Raw genomic sequence first — 19,300 nt, forward strand, 5'->3', positions numbered from 1 at the left:
GAGTAGTCTTCAGTGGGGCAGGAGGGGTGGGCGCACAGCAATGCAGTATTTGTTGAGAACACCCTGCGAGAATGCTGCATGTATTGAATTCTGTAATGCTTGTAGATAGGTGATGTCTAGCATTTGGGAGAGTACAAACTAGAAAAGTAACTTTTTTGTTTGAAGTAAATGAACACAATGAATGACTCGTAAAGAAAAAAGGAAAGCCTGCAATTACATGTATGTTGAAAATTAGCAGAATTGGTCTATTTCACTACTAGGTTTCACACTCAAGCAGAGGATGCTGTTGGTGCTAGATGGTAATTTTCAAATAAAACATCCCTGAAAAAATAATTTGTCATGAAATAAAACCTTCTTTCCCTATTCCTCTACCAAGATGGCCTAATCCATTGTGGTGGGCCAATTGTGGTCAAGTCTTAAAGCTTAATGGTCTACTCCAAATTTAGTGGTAGCCTTAAATAAAGGCGTACAGCCTTATTTCCTAAGTTTTGCATCATCTTCTCTTTGTGTTTTGGTAAGGAGGCCTTCAAAGTTTTACCAGATTCTCATGCCATTGATTCTTCCTCAAAGTGGCTGGCATAGCAGATTTTCTTTGCTTATTGGGTACTGAGTGCAAATAGAAAGCTAGGTTATATAACTCCGCGGACATTCTATTCCTTGGAGTAGGAGTTCTCCTCTTTTCTAGTTTAAGCCCATTGGTCTCTTACTCCTAGTTAGGGACTATCATTTGGATTTTTAATCTAATCTATCTAACTTTTTCTAACTTTTGACAGCACTTTTAATAATCTCCATTTCATCCGGGTCTTTTTTTTACAATTGGTGCGAATCAAAAGTGCTTGCATTTCTTTCCTTACAAAATTCTATATTCTACTTCTGCTCAACAAGTGTTTCTTGATTGGTCCATCAGAGTATCTAAGTGAACCAGAACCCTCTGTTGCGGTTTGGCTGATTTATCTAAAAGCTCAACTGATATGGAGCAGATTTCCTCTTTTTGAACTTGAGCGTAATGTATTTAAACATATGCTCCTAGTTTCAGAGCTCAAAGAAGTAATCAAGGGCTAAGGGAACAATGGAGTGGAGAGCCATAAGCTCTTCTCACTTTTGCATCCTCTATTTGCTCTGCTCGAGGATCCATGTGGTGTATTGCCTGACAGATAGTTAAGTGGTAATATTAGAATTATGGAGGGTGATGAATTCAACACATTGGAGGCCTCAGCCTTCTTAGATTTAGGCCTTGACAGTTTGAAGGAAATTGTGGATTTCAAACTTTTATGACTCCTATTCCAGCTGATCTCTCTGGAGGTCATATTCATTGTCATGCCAATTGCCTATGGAAGATCTATAGGTATTGATTTTGAATTCCATGATCAGCTCTACAGTAATGTTAAAATCCCCTGTTGTTGTTTGAACACTCATTGAGGCAGAAGAACTGATATGGAAAGCTATCTTGCGCTCAAATACGCTCCTACACAGTGCCACTTCTGTTGCATAGGGCCCAAAGTGGCAGAGCATTGACCCGTGAATAGGTGCAATGGGGTCCGTAGGCAGAGACCGTGAATGACGAAGCCGGTGTTTCAACACGTGTTTTTTCCAGCAACAGAAATACATTTTGGCCATTAGAACCTGAACTGTTTTGGGTGCATATTTTGGAGGAAATGGCACTAAATTCTGCCAAGGCATTAAAAGATTCCGTTGACATACTTGGCAATTGAAAAATATACCTTTAGCATATGGTTGGACTAAAGAATATTTCTGAACCCTCCAAGTGAAACCTTATTAAAATTTAGAAGAACCCACAAACCTCATTCTTTATTGGAACATACCAGTCCTATCCTTGAAGCTCACATAAGTTTAAGGGCAGGGCACAGAAATGAGTCAATTGATACTGCAGCCCTTGCAGATGACTGGATGGATTGAGATGGCAGCAGTCTCTGGGCTATTATGTTTATTTATTTCAAGTAGATCATGATTTACTGAGCAGGGTTAAGAATTCCTATCTGGTGTTGTAATGTTCCCTGCAAACCGAGCTTAAATGTAAGCTCGGTTTGCAGACGTTGCAGACATTTCCACTTTTAGGCTAACTTATGGGCTACCCATTAACATAGAGTAAGGATAGATTCCCTGAGTTAACCATCCTGTAGACCAACTGGTTTTCAAGTTAATTTGGTTATAGAGGTACAGGTTGTATTGTTGTGTTGCACCTCTGTTTCCTAATTGACCTCTCATGGTGACTGTTATACCTTTTTTACAGATGTCTATTAAATGGCGTGCTAGAACCCAGAAATGTGTGTGTCTTTTACACTACTAAGATTGCCAGCCAAAGGATGGATCAGCACCATCGCTAGACTGTTTAGATGAGACTGCAATTCCTTGGCTAGTGTGTGAATGTACAAGAACACAATCTACCCATTTCAATCCTCAACATCACTCCACTATTTAGGAAAGACTATATATTAATAAGCTCATCTAGTCCCACACCCTCATTCCGGTGATACGGACCACCCCGAAACAAGCTCATTAGATTTGTATGAGAAACTACAGGAACATTCCACCAAATGCTTTAACGTCATTGTATTGCACATCCCCTTATCAATCTATTCTAACCAGCTCACACACTAATTTTACTTCAAATGCAGTATGCTTCTTGATCACCTAGCACAACTAAAGCCTGAAAAAGTTCTGTTTCAAAAACACATCCAGTGCCAAGTTCAATCAACACCTCACCCAGCTGAAACAAAAAGTCAACACATTCCACATAGAATCACACAAACAAGCCTGTAAAAAACACCACACGAAATATAAGAGAAAAGCCTATGCTTGCAAGAAATAATTGTACACTGATTCCCACACAACTTTTTAAAAGATCTCAATAGCTATCCGAAACGCTCCAACTGAAATGCTCGATCAATCTGTAATAAAAATGGCTTGATACTTTTTGTAGAAAATCCAAGATACTTCCAAAAGAACCTCCAAATATTCCCTCAACTACTCTGGTGAACAACCTTCTCACCCCTTGCCACCTTCACTGCAATTTCAGTTCCTTCCAGCTAATCTCAAGCAAATACATCATCAAGAGGGTATCACAAATTGGATCATCAATGCTAAATGTATGGACCACCAAACTCCTAAAAGCAAACCTTTCAACCTTGGACGACGAAATTGCATGGTTACTTAACTGGCACTCTAAAACATGCCATTGTTTTACCCCTAATCTAAAAAACAAACGCAAACCTATATTCCTCCACTCCAAGCAACTACAGACTAAACTTGATGCTTTCTCTGCTGTAGAAGATAATCGAAGCCGAGGTAGCTAGTGAACTCCAGTAATACATAGACTCCATCAATCTGCTTGTCCACACACAATCTGGATTCTACCTGCTAAGAATTACTGAACACCGTGATGGACAGCAGAGAGAAAGCACTAACTTTAAGCGACCAGAATGTGGTGGATCTCCTCTTACTTGACCATTCAGCTGCATGCAACACCGAAGATCACAAAACCACTCCTAAACCACCTGAAACTCTGGTATAATCTTACCAAAAAGCATGGGAATGGTTTCAGTCTGTTCTACAAGAACGTAAGCAGCAAATACAACTTTTATTTACAAGTCTTACTGTCAATTGCCATGGTAGGTTGTGTCTTCCCCCCCCCCCTCACTCCCCCCCCACCCCCGGATCAACAATCCCTATTCCTTGTCAACTTCTACATGTGCCTTCTAGCCCACCTGGCCAATATGTGAGAACTCAAATGTTAGTTATATACCAATAATGCACATTTTCTATTAGACCTAAGCAAAAACTCCAACACTGATGGAGAAAAGTTATTCAGTGAGTGCTTTAAAATACTGGACACACCTCAATGTCTTTTGCATAAACACTGATAAGATGGGGTGGCCAGTGAGCCGATGGTGTGGACATGAAGACAAGGAGTTCTGCTCGCAGTGACTCTGTGCAACCACCAAGGCTCTCCCCTGACCTAAAAAAGGGGGACAGAGTAGCTTGATTGGGGAAGCACCACACAAGTGTGTGATACCACAAATGGCTAAGGGAAGACCAGATCTCCGAGGCTGTGGGAGCAGAAGCAGCAGCCCCGATTTTAAAGAATGCGACTGGGCAAGCTGTGCCTTCACCATGCCCATTGTGAAAAATGAAGCTGGGCTCTAGCCCGAGAAGAAGTAAGGGTGATAAGGGTCTCCAGGCTAGGAGCGCCCTCACAACTTAACGTTGGCAGAAGCAATACTGAGCCCCCCTAAAGGGGTGCAAGTGTCTCACTTTTGCATCCTCTATTTGCTCTGCTCGAGGATCCATGTGGTGTATTGCCTGACAGATAGTTAAGTGGTAATATTAGAATTATGGAGGGTGATGAATTCAACACATTGGAGGCCTCAGCCTTCTTAGATTTAGGCCTTGACAGTTTGAAGGAAATTGTGGATTTCAAACTTTTATGACTCCTATTCCAGCTGATCTCTCTGGAGGTCATATTCATTGTCATGCCAATTGCCTATGGAAGATCTATAGGTATTGATTTTGAATTCCATGATCAGCTCTACAGTAATGTTAAAATCCCCTGTTGTTGTTTGAACACTCATTGAGGCAGAAGAACTGATATGGAAAGCTATCTTGCGCTCAAATACGCTCCTACACAGTGCCACTTCTGTTGCATAGGGCCCAAAGTGGCAGAGCATTGACCCGTGAATAGGTGCAATGGGGTCCGTAGGCAGAGACCGTGAATGACGAAGCCGGTGTTTCAACACGTGTTTTTTCCAGCAACAGAAATACATTTTGGCCATTAGAACCTGAACTGTTTTGGGTGCATATTTTGGAGGAAATGGCACTAAATTCTGCCAAGGCATTAAAAGATTCCGTTGACATACTTGGCAATTGAAAAATATACCTTTAGCATATGGTTGGACTAAAGAATATTTCTGAACCCTCCAAGTGAAACCTTATTAAAATTTAGAAGAACCCACAAACCTCATTCTTTATTGGAACATACCAGTCCTATCCTTGAAGCTCACATAAGTTTAAGGGCAGGGCACAGAAATGAGTCAATTGATACTGCAGCCCTTGCAGATGACTGGATGGATTGAGATGGCAGCAGTCTCTGGGCTATTATGTTTATTTATTTCAAGTAGATCATGATTTACTGAGCAGGGTTAAGAATTCCTATCTGGTGTTGTAATGTTCCCTGCAAACCGAGCTTAAATGTAAGCTCGGTTTGCAGACGTTGCAGACATTTCCACTTTTAGGCTAACTTATGGGCTACCCATTAACATAGAGTAAGGATAGATTCCCTGAGTTAACCATCCTGTAGACCAACTGGTTTTCAAGTTAATTTGGTTATAGAGGTACAGGTTGTATTGTTGTGTTGCACCTCTGTTTCCTAATTGACCTCTCATGGTGACTGTTATACCTTTTTTACAGATGTCTATTAAATGGCGTGCTAGAACCCAGAAATGTGTGTGTCTTTTACACTACTAAGATTGCCAGCCAAAGGATGGATCAGCACCATCGCTAGACTGTTTAGATGAGACTGCAATTCCTTGGCTAGTGTGTGAATGTACAAGAACACAATCTACCCATTTCAATCCTCAACATCACTCCACTATTTAGGAAAGACTATATATTAATAAGCTCATCTAGTCCCACACCCTCATTCCGGTGATACGGACCACCCCGAAACAAGCTCATTAGATTTGTATGAGAAACTACAGGAACATTCCACCAAATGCTTTAACGTCATTGTATTGCACATCCCCTTATCAATCTATTCTAACCAGCTCACACACTAATTTTACTTCAAATGCAGTATGCTTCTTGATCACCTAGCACAACTAAAGCCTGAAAAAGTTCTGTTTCAAAAACACATCCAGTGCCAAGTTCAATCAACACCTCACCCAGCTGAAACAAAAAGTCAACACATTCCACATAGAATCACACAAACAAGCCTGTAAAAAACACCACACGAAATATAAGAGAAAAGCCTATGCTTGCAAGAAATAATTGTACACTGATTCCCACACATAACTTTTTAAAAGATCTCAATAGCTATCCGAAACGCTCCAACTGAAATGCTCGATCAATCTGTAATAAAAATGGCTTGATACTTTTTGTAGAAAATCCAAGATACTTCCAAAAGAACCTCCAAATATTCCCTCAACTACTCTGGTGAACAACCTTCTCACCCCTTGCCACCTTCACTGCAATTTCAGTTCCTTCCAGCTAATCTCAAGCAAATACATCATCAAGAGGGTATCACAAATTGGATCATCAATGCTAAATGTATGGACCACCAAACTCCTAAAAGCAAACCTTTCAACCTTGGACGACGAAATTGCATGGTTACTTAACTGGCACTCTAAAACATGCCATTGTTTTACCCCTAATCTAAAAAACAAACGCAAACCTATATTCCTCCACTCCAAGCAACTACAGACTAAACTTGATGCTTTCTCTGCTGTAGAAGATAATCGAAGCCGAGGTAGCTAGTGAACTCCAGTAATACATAGACTCCATCAATCTGCTTGTCCACACACAATCTGGATTCTACCTGCTAAGAATTACTGAACACCGTGATGGACAGCAGAGAGAAAGCACTAACTTTAAGCGACCAGAATGTGGTGGATCTCCTCTTACTTGACCATTCAGCTGCATGCAACACCGAAGATCACAAAACCACTCCTAAACCACCTGAAACTCTGGTATAATCTTACCAAAAAGCATGGGAATGGTTTCAGTCTGTTCTACAAGAACGTAAGCAGCAAATACAACTTTTATTTACAAGTCTTACTGTCAATTGCCATGGTAGGTTGTGTCTTCCCCCCCCCCCTCACTCCCCCCCCACCCCCGGATCAACAATCCCTATTCCTTGTCAACTTCTACATGTGCCTTCTAGCCCACCTGGCCAATATGTGAGAACTCAAATGTTAGTTATATACCAATAATGCACATTTTCTATTAGACCTAAGCAAAAACTCCAACACTGATGGAGAAAAGTTATTCAGTGAGTGCTTTAAAATACTGGACACACCTCAATGTCTTTTGCATAAACACTGATAAGATGGGGTGGCCAGTGAGCCGATGGTGTGGACATGAAGACAAGGAGTTCTGCTCGCAGTGACTCTGTGCAACCACCAAGGCTCTCCCCTGACCTAAAAAAGGGGGACAGAGTAGCTTGATTGGGGAAGCACCACACAAGTGTGTGATACCACAAATGGCTAAGGGAAGACCAGATCTCCGAGGCTGTGGGAGCAGAAGCAGCAGCCCCGATTTTAAAGAATGCGACTGGGCAAGCTGTGCCTTCACCATGCCCATTGTGAAAAATGAAGCTGGGCTCTAGCCCGAGAAGAAGTAAGGGTGATAAGGGTCTCCAGGCTAGGAGCGCCCTCACAACTTAACGTTGGCAGAAGCAATACTGAGCCCCCCTAAAGGGGTGCAAGTGTCTCAACATCCCACTGGACATTATATCAGAGGGGGCATTGATTTGTCTGGTAGTTCCCTCTAAGGCTCCCAGCAATTGTGCACAGCACCATAGGTGTTATAAGTGAATGCGGCCAGCTCTTAGCATTCAGGGGACCCCAAACTTTGCTAAGGCTCTTTAGATATGTTTTTTGAACAAATACAACTGTCTGAGAACTGTTTTGAAAAGAGCCTTGAGTGCCTTGCATACACCTGCTAATGCACAGTGAGCTGAGGTAGCAGCAACTTGATTTGGGCCCCAACAAGGAGTGCTAGTGGCTTAGCTGTGTGAGTGCCAAATGAGGCGCACTGCCTCTTCTGATGGGATACATACTCTTAAGTTCTCCAAGAAAAGAACATGAACTTTAAGGGAAGGCTACACTGACTGGCCATGCCATCCACTCGATCATGTCAGACCAGTGGGGGTATCTCAAAATGTACATCTTTTCTTCAAAGCACTCCAAGGAGAACCAAGCATTAACCTACTATTCACAGTGGCTACCACTGTGTGGTATGTGGGTGTGGTATATGGGTTACCTGAGCCTATGAATCCCGATATTTTGCTGCTAACTGTGATAAATACATCTTCACTATTTAAAACTGTATTTTAAATAAATACGTTGGTTTTACTTAACTGTCCACAGACCCGCGGTGCCCGCCTGTTAGAGCGAGCCCGCCTACCAGGGGTTAGCATACTAGTTTATGCTTACACCGGCTATAAAAACCACGCTGGCACGTCCGCGCCACCGGTGCGCCAAAGGCAAGCCAGTCGGCGCACCCAGTGCCAGAACCCCTGGCCTGTTTGAGTCCTGTAGCTTTACAAGAAAACAACTTCTCAACCTCAGGAGAGGTAAGTGCTGTACCCCAAAGGTCCTGCAGTGGGGTAAAAGTTTGTAGAGTATAACTGCACAGGTTGGGTTTTTTCATTTCACTCCAGGAGTTATGAGTGCCGACCGTGCTGCTGACATAGGGAACGTGGGAATAAAGGCAAATCTAGAACAAGCTGTAGGTCCTAGTTACTGTGTAAGTGCCTCACCTGACTCCAGCGTCCGCAATGGTCAGTCGGGCACTGCTGTTATGCTGGGGCATGAACAGACCTTGACATGTTTGCTACTAAACACACAATCACTGGTCAAACACAAGTTTCAATTCGAATGTCTCTTACAGCTGGACAAGCCGGACATTGTCTTTATGACCGAGACATGGACGGACGAAACCTCAGATCCTGATTAGAAGATGACCCTACCCCCAGGTTATGTAGCGACCAGACAGGACTGGGAATAGAGAAGGTGGTATAGCCATAATTCACAGAGAGCACTTAAAGTTGCGAGCTGAAGCAATTTTATTGCTCCCAGCAAAGGTGATGGGTTTCTCCTTTAAGCTATGTAATAGCTCCACGTTTCAAGGTCACCGGTGCCCAGAGCAGCTTTTTCCCAAGCCCTTCTGACTTTTCTAGAGTCCTGTCTGGATTCTCCCTCACTCACCATTCTGGGCGACTTCAATTATCACCCAGAGTTAAATACTAACCCAGAAACTGCTAGACTCTTGGGTAATCTTGCAGCATACGGTCTTACGCAAGTAGTGTCAGAACCCACTCACTTAGCTGGGCACACGTTAGATGGGATATTTACCATTTCCCCAGACATCAAGACCCTACCACTACCATGGACAGACAATGGGGTCGTCTTTTTTTGATACAAGAACACCTAAGGTTAGTCGCTCCAATCCAAGCAGATCCTTCAGAGTGAGGATTCAGCGGTTGAATAAGATACAAGTGAGGGACTTGGAAATGGCCCTTAACTCTTGCCCACCCATTTAATCCAGGGATAGTGATGAAGGGTCCAACCAGTTTGACAACTGGATCCGTACAGCTGCAAATCATGTTGCCCCTGAAACAACAATTTTAGTTAAGAGGTTCAGCAACCGCACCATGGTACGGACCTGACATCAAACGTGTAAAGATTAACCACAGGAGAAGCGAACGGATTTGGAAATCTGATTACAGTAAGGAGCACAAAGCGGCCTACAACTTAAACTTAGAACAATATAAGGAGGCAAATATTGAAGCAAAGCGAGTTTACTTCACAAAAAAAATTGAGGCTGCCAGAAACTCCTCTAAGTAACTCTTTAAATCACCACCCTCCTGCCACCCCCTCGCTTTCCCGCCGCTTCGTCCCCTGTGGCCCCACCCCCCTGGTCCCCCATTCGCCGGACCGCTCCCGCCTCCCAGCTGCTCCTCCCACCCTATTCCCCTCATATGGAGGCCGCGCAGCGGCCGCACAAGTCCGTCTGCGCCTGGACCGCGCCCAGCGCCAGACCCCCTGGACCCCGAAGCCACCACACCAGACTGCACTACGACTCCAGCCCCCTCCATGCACTCAACCCCGGTCGAGATCACTCCTGCTACCAGGCCACCCTGAAGCGCACCCAAGGGCACTTCACCTGCCGGAACTGCAGCCTCACCAGCATTCGACCTGCCAAACCATCAACCAGAGAACCCAACCACCTCCGATGCATCCTCCTCAACACCCGCTCCGCTCGCAAGCACGCCATCGAACTATGGGACCTCCTAGACTCAACCACCCCCGACCTCACCTTCCTGATGGAGACCTAGCTGAACGCCACCTCTGCACCAAACCTCCCAATAGCCATCGCAGAAGGCTACGAGATCTCCCGCAGAGACTGCACCAACGGAGTGGGAGGGGACATCGCCACCATCCACAAGGACACTCTCAGAGTCTCGACCAACACCGACTACACCCTCACCACCGCCGAGCACATGCACTTTCAAATCCACACCGACCCCAACATCACCCTCAGAGGAACACTCGTCTACAGACCACCCCAACCACAGTTCAGCGACTCCAATCGCCGATCTCCTCCGCGCCCTCGCCTCCACAGACTACATCCACCTCGGGGACCTGAACTTCCAACTCGAACGACAACTACGCCAACTCCACCGCCCTGATTGACCACCTCGCCAACCTAGAACTCAAGCAACTCGTAACGACACCCACTCACGACGCTGGACACACACTGGACCCCCATCTTCTCCGCAAGTCCCAACGTCTCCTTCAACCACACCACCAAACCCCACTGGACAGACCACAGATGCATCCACTTCACCTACAGGAAACCCACCACACACCACCGCACCCAACTGATGCCATGCTGCTGCTGGGGCAAGGTCACCGAGGACCAACTGACCACCACCCTCGCCTTGGGACCACCCGCCGACCTCACCGATCCCAACACCGCCACCATCAACCTCAAACAGTGGATCAACGACTGCGCCGACACCCTCCCCCCACTCAAGACATCCGCCACCAACCACACCAACAAGAAAGCTGCATGGTTCACCGAAGTCCTCAGGACCTCCAAGCGCACCTGTCGGAAACTGGAGAAGAGCTGGCTCCGCGACCGCACACCAGACAGCTACACAGCTCACAAGAACGCCACTTGCAGACACCACCAACTCATCAGGACCGCCTAGACAATAACGCATACAATAGCAAAGAGCTCTTCAACATCGTGAAAGAACTCTCCAACCCCAGCTCCAACATCAACAACATTCCAACTTACCAAGACCTGTGCAACTCACTGGCCACCTTCTTTCACCGCAAGATCACCGACATCCACGACAGCTTCAACACCGCCACCCCCACATCCACTGCCGAGATCACCACCCCTGCGACCACCAGTGGCCTGACCGCCTGGTCCAACGTCAGCGACTAAAACACCATCAGGACCATGAACTACATCCACTCCGGAGCCCCATCTGACCCATGCCCTCACCACGTTTTCAACAAAGCCATCGCACCCCACCTCCGGAAAACAATCCTCTCCTTCAAGACAGCAACCTTCCCAGAGAGCTGGCAAAACGCAGAGATCAACGCCATACTGAAGAAACCCAAGGCGGACCCCAACGACCTAAAGAACGTCCGGCCCATCTCGCTGCTCCCTTTCACGGTGAAAGTCATGGAGAAGTTCGTCAACAGACAGCTGACCCGCTTCCTCAAAGACAACAACATCCTAGACCCATCCCAGTCCGGCTTCCACAGCAACCACAGCACCGAGACCGCCCTCATCGCCGCCGCCACCGACGACATCCGGATCCTTATGGACAACCTGGAAACAGCCGCCCTCATCCTTCTGGACCTATCAGCAGCTTTCGACACGGTCTGCCACTGCACCCTAACAGCACGCCTCCATGACGCCAGAATCCAAGAGAAGGCCCTGGCCTGGACCACCGAGATCATCTGTGCCGTTCCACAGGGATCATCCCTCAGCCAGACGCTGTTCAATATCTACATGGCACCATGGCACCACTCGCCCATGTCGCACGACAACATAGCCTCAACATCATTTCCTACGCCGACGACACCTAGCTGATCATATCCCTCACGAAGACCCCCACACCGCCAAAGCCAACCTCCACAGAGGAATGAAGGCCGTCGCCGAATGGATGAAGGACGTCAGGCTGAAACTGAATTCAGACAAGATGGAGGTCCTCCTCCTCTGCTCCACACCCTCCGCCTGGGACTACTCCTGGTGGCCAACATCGCTAGGGACATCCCCAGAACCCACCAACCACACACGCAACTTGGGGGTCATCCTCGACTCCGCCCTCTTCATGACCAAACAGGTCAACACCGTCTCCGCTTCCTGCTTCAACACCCTCCGAATGCTCCGCATGATCTTCAAATGGATCCCCTCCGACACGAGAAAAATCGTCCCCCAGGCCCTCGTCAGACTGGACTACGGGAATGCCCTTTATGCAGGAACAACAACCAAGCTCCTGAGATGGCTGCAACGAATCCAGAACACCTTGGCACGACTGATCCTCGGCATCCCCCAACGCAGCAACATTACACCCCACCTGAGAGGCCTGCATTGGCTCCCCGTCAACCACAGGATCACCTTAAAACTCCGTATCGACGCACACAAGGCCCTACACAATGCCGGACCAGCATACCTCAACAACCGACTCAGCTTCTACACCCCCACCCGTAGCCTCTGCTCTGCCAACCTCACCCTCGCCACAGTTCCACTTGTCTGGAAAACCACCGCCAGTGGCAGATCCTTCTCGTAACTCGCCGCCAAGACCTGGAACACTCTCCCTACCAGCCTCCGACACACCCAGTACCTGATGGCCTTCAGAAGACTTCTCAAAACATGGCTTTTTGATCGGCAGCAGCCCCCCCACCCCCAGCGCTTTGAGACCCTCACGGGTATGTAGCGTGCTTTACAAATAATTGATTGATAGATTAAATCTGTTCAATTGTTAGCCAAACCACAGCAGGCTAATCTGTTTAGACCAGATCAAGCCTTTTGTAATAAACTGGCTACCTTCTTTCAAAGTAAAGTGCAATTGATTTAGAACGATCTCCTAAATATGTCCGGTGCTATGGTTGGCTGTTACACTCCACCCATGGTGGAGAGGGCAGCCCACTGCCAGGTAACCTGTTCAAAGCTGCTATCTCATGAGGAGGCTAATCACTGCCTCCTATCCATACATTCAGGTTCGCCGAATGACCCTTGTCCCCCAGCTACATTGCACCTAGTTTCTAGGAATTTCTGTGCATACCTAACACCCCTTTTAAACCAAGTCATAGAAACTGGCACAGGCACGCTTTTTTCCAGGCGGAAGAGTATCAGGCCAATCCTCAAAAAGCCAGCCATGGACCCTACAGAGACTAAAAAGTATTGTCCAATCTCAGGGATACCAGTGACAGCCAACATTCTTGAAAAAGTCATAAACAAGGAGTTAACACAAAAGCTTGAATCCAATAACTTGCTTGATCCGACACAGCATGGCTTCAGGCCCTGTCACTCCACAGAGGCAGCCTGATAATGGCTACTGAGGAGATATGGAAGATGATGGATGGGGGTGGGGGGTGCAGAGTGGTACTCTTTCTCCTAGACCTATCTGCAGCATTTGACACCGTAAACCACACGGTTTTAGTGCAGAGGCTGAGGGACGTGGGAATTGACGATACCGCTCTGGCCCTTCTCTCCTCCTTCCTAGTAGGGAGGGAGCCGAACATGCACTGAGAGCCTTCAGTCCCAACCGGTCGATCTTCAGGAAATCGCTGACCTGACTGTTCCCCTCAATCTAAATCTTTGGAACTATTTGGCCCAGTCTCCCCACATACTCACCCAGCGCCAAGACGCCACGGCATTCGAGCGTTCTATAAAAAAATATCCTATCCTATCCTATCCTAGACTGAGCCATGCCACCTCGATCAAATAAATAATTACTATGAAAAGCACCACTAAAGCTTACAAAATGCAAGCTCTGGACAGAGGTTCTCTAGAATGCAAATCTATCCCGTCTATGACTGGAATTTCTTCAACAGTTCCTGTAGGAAATTAAAAGGGAAGTGGCAACAATCAGGTCAGACCTAAAATAATACCTCAAATCTATATAAAGATAGGTTCAAGAACTGGGCGTTTGAGTCAACGACTTTAAAACTACAACTTATGACCACGCTGAGGAACTATAAACGGTGAGGATTCGCCTTACAATGCTGGATACACGAGTGATTATCCCTGAGATAGGAAGACATAGAAAATAGCACGGAGGATCCTCTAATTAGGATAGAAAGAGCACACAGAATGGCAGCAATTGGGAATAACAGAGGCCCTACCAGAACGTATTACCTCGCTTCACTTCTATGATGAAATAGAAGAAATTATGAATAACATTTGAAATGTCAACCAGTTGAGTACAATGGCATTAAACTCTTGATGATTTAGCAACTAGCAGATGGAGGGAACTCAAACCCATCACAAAGCACACTTGGGCTCACAAAATATCCTACCAGTGGGTCATCCTTTCCACTTTCTCTTCAACTTAAAATCACAAAAACATCAACTTAGTTCCTTGAAGGCTCGAATAGCCTCAAAAGAGATATTGAGGCTATGGGAGGGAGACAACCAGCCACTTAAGGTAGCTAAAGAGAATGGACAGTAGTCAAAAATCGGAACAATACAAATGTCACCACCGTTGTGAGAAGCTGGCCTGGTATATGATGTACCCTTATGTAAGTGCACCAGTTCAGACAACCCTAATGGCGATTTAAGAGGTCTTAAGCAACGTTAGAAAGCGCTCTAAGTGGTAGCTGTGGAGAACAGCCTTCAGGCTTGGTCCAGAAGTAGCGTAAAGCAGCTTGTTTTACAGAATGCAATCTTCTAGTATACATTAAGTGAAAAATAACCACACAAGGTATTTATAAAAATATGAATTTATCATATAATGCTCTCTATTTCATAAAAATATCTCCTACCTGGCGATATGCACAATGCACACAATACTTTGGGAAACAACCTTTACAACGCAACTTTTACAACGCACTACCATTACAACTAAACTTTTACAACACAACATCTATTACATAGCATGTCATTACAACGCAGTTATTACAACGCATACCATTACAACACATACCATTACCATCCAACACTTACCCTACTGCTGCACCCCCTGGAGTTAGAATAGTAATTTTTACCCCTACACTATCCAGTACTTACCATACAAGCAATGTAATGTTGTGCGTTGTAATGGTATGCGTTGTAAAGGTAGTATGTGTTGTAATGGAATGTGTTGTAAAGGTAGTTTTTAAAATTTGTTGTAATGGTATGCGTTGTAATGAAAGGAGTTGTAATGGATGTTGCATTGTAAAAAAATGCGTTGTAAAGGTGTGCGTTGTAAAAGTATGCGTTGTAACGTCATACAACCCAATACTTTGCAAGAAATCACAGTAAATAGCACGAAATACACAGTGGCCGTGGGGGTCAAACCATATACGAAGTAAGTGGTATAAGAACCATGACTTGGGTCAAGACAATGTCGAGAGGACATAGAAGTACTGGAGCCCCAAGGAACCACCCAAGGTGAGTGAGTAGGAACCCCACGGAGGGCGTGTGCAGTGTGAGTACACTGCAGCGGGCTCTGTACATGGTTATCTGCGAGTTGCGGCTGGATTTTTAATTAAGGACCCTTCCAAGTGGACCATGAAGAAACCCTGTGGAAGAAAAAAGGTAGGAGAGCCACCACACCCATGGATGTCCTAGTACCCATGTAACCTACACCAGGGAAGCCGGGTGCATATGTGTGAAGTGGTGTTGGAAACTGCTTTCGTTTCCAGTGGAGGACTTCAGGAAAGTGACACTGCTGGAAGAGGAGAAAGTGTCCAGTGGAATCTGAAGGTGGATTCTAAATGAGAAGTAACTGCAAGCAGAGGGGACTGAGTCTATGTCAACTCAAACCGGATTCCGCCCCTCGCAAGGGACTGAGACTTCTTTATTGGCCTTCGTAGAGGACTCAAGAAGAGTCCTCGATGCAGGAGGATCCTTAGCCGTGATACTGTTAGACCTTAGCGCGGCATTTGATACAGTGAATCACCGTATTTTAATCCACCGACTTAAGGAGTTGGGTGTAACAGGAACAGCGCTCGACTGGTTGTGTTCCTTCCTGGAGGATAGATCCTACCAGGTTTTTGGGGGGTGAGGCCATTTCAAGTCCCAGACTTTTGTATTGTGGAGTCTTAAAAGACAAATGCCCTCCATTGTCAGGTGTTGCAGGAGAGCTAATGAGGACCTTGAGTCTGCAGCTGTGAGGACCAGGTGATGCTGAGGAAGAACAGGAACTGTGCACAAGCTGTCCCTTGAATGATGTTGAGTGCTGAGGGGTCCCTGTCCAGCTGGAGCACCAAGAAGCCTTGGCAAATGCAAACAACACCAGAGCCGAAGAAGGACCAACGTCAGGACCAGCAAGGTCCAGGGGACTCACGAAAAGCAGGTGAGCCAGGGCAGGACCGAGCAATCCAGGTAGCCCACGAGAAACAATGGTGGCCCTCAAATGGACCCACAGGCCAGAGGCACTGGCGTCGCGAGAGGACCTCAATCAGCTCACCAAAAGATGCAGGCCACGATGCACATGATGCAGTGTGGCTGAAGATTCTGGTCACCGAAGATGAGAGAAGTTGGGGCTACTTTGACCCCGAAGATCTTCCTCGAGAGAAGTCAACAAGCCTTTGCAACTGCAAGTTGACAAGGTGCGCAGGGGTCAGGTTATTGCAACTTCCACCAGGAATGCTAGCCTCAAACTTGGTGAGCGGTTACAGCAGGCCTCGGGAGCTGTGGAAAACCACCAGTCTCTAGAGCTCAAGATCAGTAGACCGGTCAACTTAGTTGCAGTGCCAGCGAATGCAAGGGAATGTCTCCTTTACTCCAAGGGAGATTCCTTCAGGTGTCTTTGATGCCCACAGGCCTTGGAAGGTCCCTGTATGGTGCACAGGCACATACGACGCAGCAGACTGGAAGGGAGACTAAGTCGAGCCCAAAGAAAGTCCAGGGAAGTCCCGAGTGCCCAGAAGGTAGAAGTAGAAGTGGTGTTTGATTTGAATCTTCTCCCACTACGCATCTAGGGACCTGCATCAAAGTAAGCGACCCTTGACCCCACCAGGTAGGTCGATCCCCCACCACACAGCACCACCTTCGTCTCCCTGCCCCAGCTGCCGCTGCTGAGGAAGTTCGAGGCCCTCCACCACCCGCAGGCTACCACCAGCACCTCATCCCTGGTGGCCAGTGGTAGGCCGTAGGTAGGTTTGTTCATCCTCCGCTTTACTTTTATTGTATTGCCTGTATTTTCATTTTTGTGTCTGTGACTGCTGTTGTCTGTCTTCCCCCGTTGCCTGTACGTGGTCCGTGTCCCTTTTTCTTCCCTCTGTTCCCCTCGCTGTCCCTGTGCTCTCTCTGCCTTCTGTACCACTCGCTGCCTTCTGTACCACTCGCTGCCCCCGTGTCTCTGCCTGGATTTCCCTTCTGTTCTCCTCGATGCCCCCGTGTCTCCGCCCGGTTTTTCCTTCTGTTCCCCCTCCCTGCCCCTGTGCCTCTCTGCCCGTTCTGCCTTCTGTTCTTAGCTGCCCCTGTATTTCTGTGTTCTGTATTTTGCCTCTGTGCCACTCGTTTTCCGGTATTTCTGTGCCCTTTTGCCTTCTGTGCCACTCGTTTTTTCCCTCGTTTTTATGCCCTTCTGCCCTCTGTGCCACTCGTTTCACCCTTTTTTGTGCCCCTTTTGCCTTCTGTTCCATTCGTTTTTGTGCCCTTCTGCTCTCTGTTCCATTCATTTTTTGTGCCCTTCTGCCCTCTGTGCCACTCGTTTTCCCCTTGTTTTTTTGCCCTCTGTTCCACTAGTTTTTGTGCCGTTTTTCACTTGTTTTTTGTCCCTTTTGCCCTGTTCCACTCGTTTTTTGTGCCCTTTTGCCTTCTGTGCCACTTGTTTTTCCCTCACTGCTCTCGCTGCTGCATCCCCTGTGGCCCTGCCCCCCTGATGGCCCACTGCTCATTCGCTACCCCGCCTCCTAGCTGCTCCTCAATCCCACCTCCCCATATATGCGTGCTGCTGGTGCACCAAAGGCAATCCTAAGGCAAACCCATCTGCGCCCATCCACGCCTGGACCGCGCCCAGCGCCAAAACCCCTGCCCCCCGCACCCTCCACGACGACCGCCGCCACTACGACGCCAGCACTCTGCACGCTCTCAACTCCGAACAGAGCCACACCTGCTTCAAGGGAATATATAACTATATTCCTCATTGAAAAATCCCGCATACCATCACTCCGCAGGACAGTTACTCCGCAAAGCCATCATTCCTCAAACTTTTACCCCGCATATGACTTTATCACGCAATCCATTACAACGCAAATGCATGTGTGGTGAAGTCATATACTTTGTAAAAGTGTGTGTGTGTGTGTGTGTGTGTATGTGTGATATAAAATATATATATATATATATATATATTAAATATATTAATATTAACTATATATATTTTTATATTTTTAATTTTTTTAATTACCCTTTACACCCTAAAAACTAATCCCACCCTGGTCACTTAAACTTATCACTGAGCCTTAAAAATGCCCCTGTACCCCAAAACCCAAACCTAGCCCTGAACCCTAAAAATATCCCTGTCTCTCAAAACCCAAACCTAGCCCTGAACCCTAAATACCCCAGTATCCCAAAACCCAAACCTAGCCCTGAACCCTAAAAATACCCCTGTATCCCGAAACCCAAACCTAGCCCTGAACCCTAAAAATACCCCTGTACCCCAAAACCCATCCACTTTGCCTTCCAGAAGCCCATAACACACCACCGCCGCTGCTGGTCAAAATCACCCAAGATCAACTACACGCAAACCTCGCTCTCAGCCCACTCACCGAACCCTCCAACACCGACTACGTTGCCCACAGCCTCAGACGCTGGATCGAGGACTGGGCCAACACCCTCGCCCAGCTGAAGAACCCCCCACCCCCGAGACACCAGCAAGAGGGCAAAGCTGATTCACCCCAGAACTCCTAGCCTCCAAGCAAGCCTGCCGGAAACTAGAGAAGAAATGGCACAGTGAACAAACTGTGGACACCCACGCAGCACACAAGGACGCCTTGAGACCCTACTGGGTGAGTAGCGTGCTATACAAATACCGTTGATTGATTGAAAGGACGCCATCTGCAACCACGACTACCTCATCAGGACGGCCAAGAGGACCTCCTTCAAAGACCACCTCGACAGCAACGCACACAATAGCGAGGAGCTCTTCAACATCGTGAAGGAACTCTCCAACCCCAGCTCCAACACCAACGACATCCCGCCGTCGCAAACCCTGTGCGACTCCCTCACCACCTTCTTCCACCGCAAGATAGCAAACATCCACGACAGCTTCAACACCCAGACAGCCCCAACAGACAGCAACACAACATACTTTCCGCACACCATCGACCACAAACCCCATGCTTGCATGGGCCAGCGTGAGCATCGATGACACCATCAAGACCATGCG

The 19,300-nt window shown here is 46.9% G+C and overlaps 1 protein-coding gene across 1 annotated transcript in view; it reads left to right on the top strand.

The window, feature by feature from the left end:
• LOC144826413 (lamin-B3-like) overlaps nucleotides 1–19,300 on the top strand; it is a 484,608-nt gene that overhangs the window by 219,236 nt on the left and 246,072 nt on the right. The window lies entirely within an intron of this gene.

This window comes from Lissotriton helveticus, chromosome 3_2, assembly GCF_964261635.1.
Source record: "Lissotriton helveticus chromosome 3_2, aLisHel1.1, whole genome shotgun sequence".
Taxonomy (NCBI): Eukaryota; Metazoa; Chordata; class Amphibia; order Caudata; family Salamandridae; genus Lissotriton; species Lissotriton helveticus.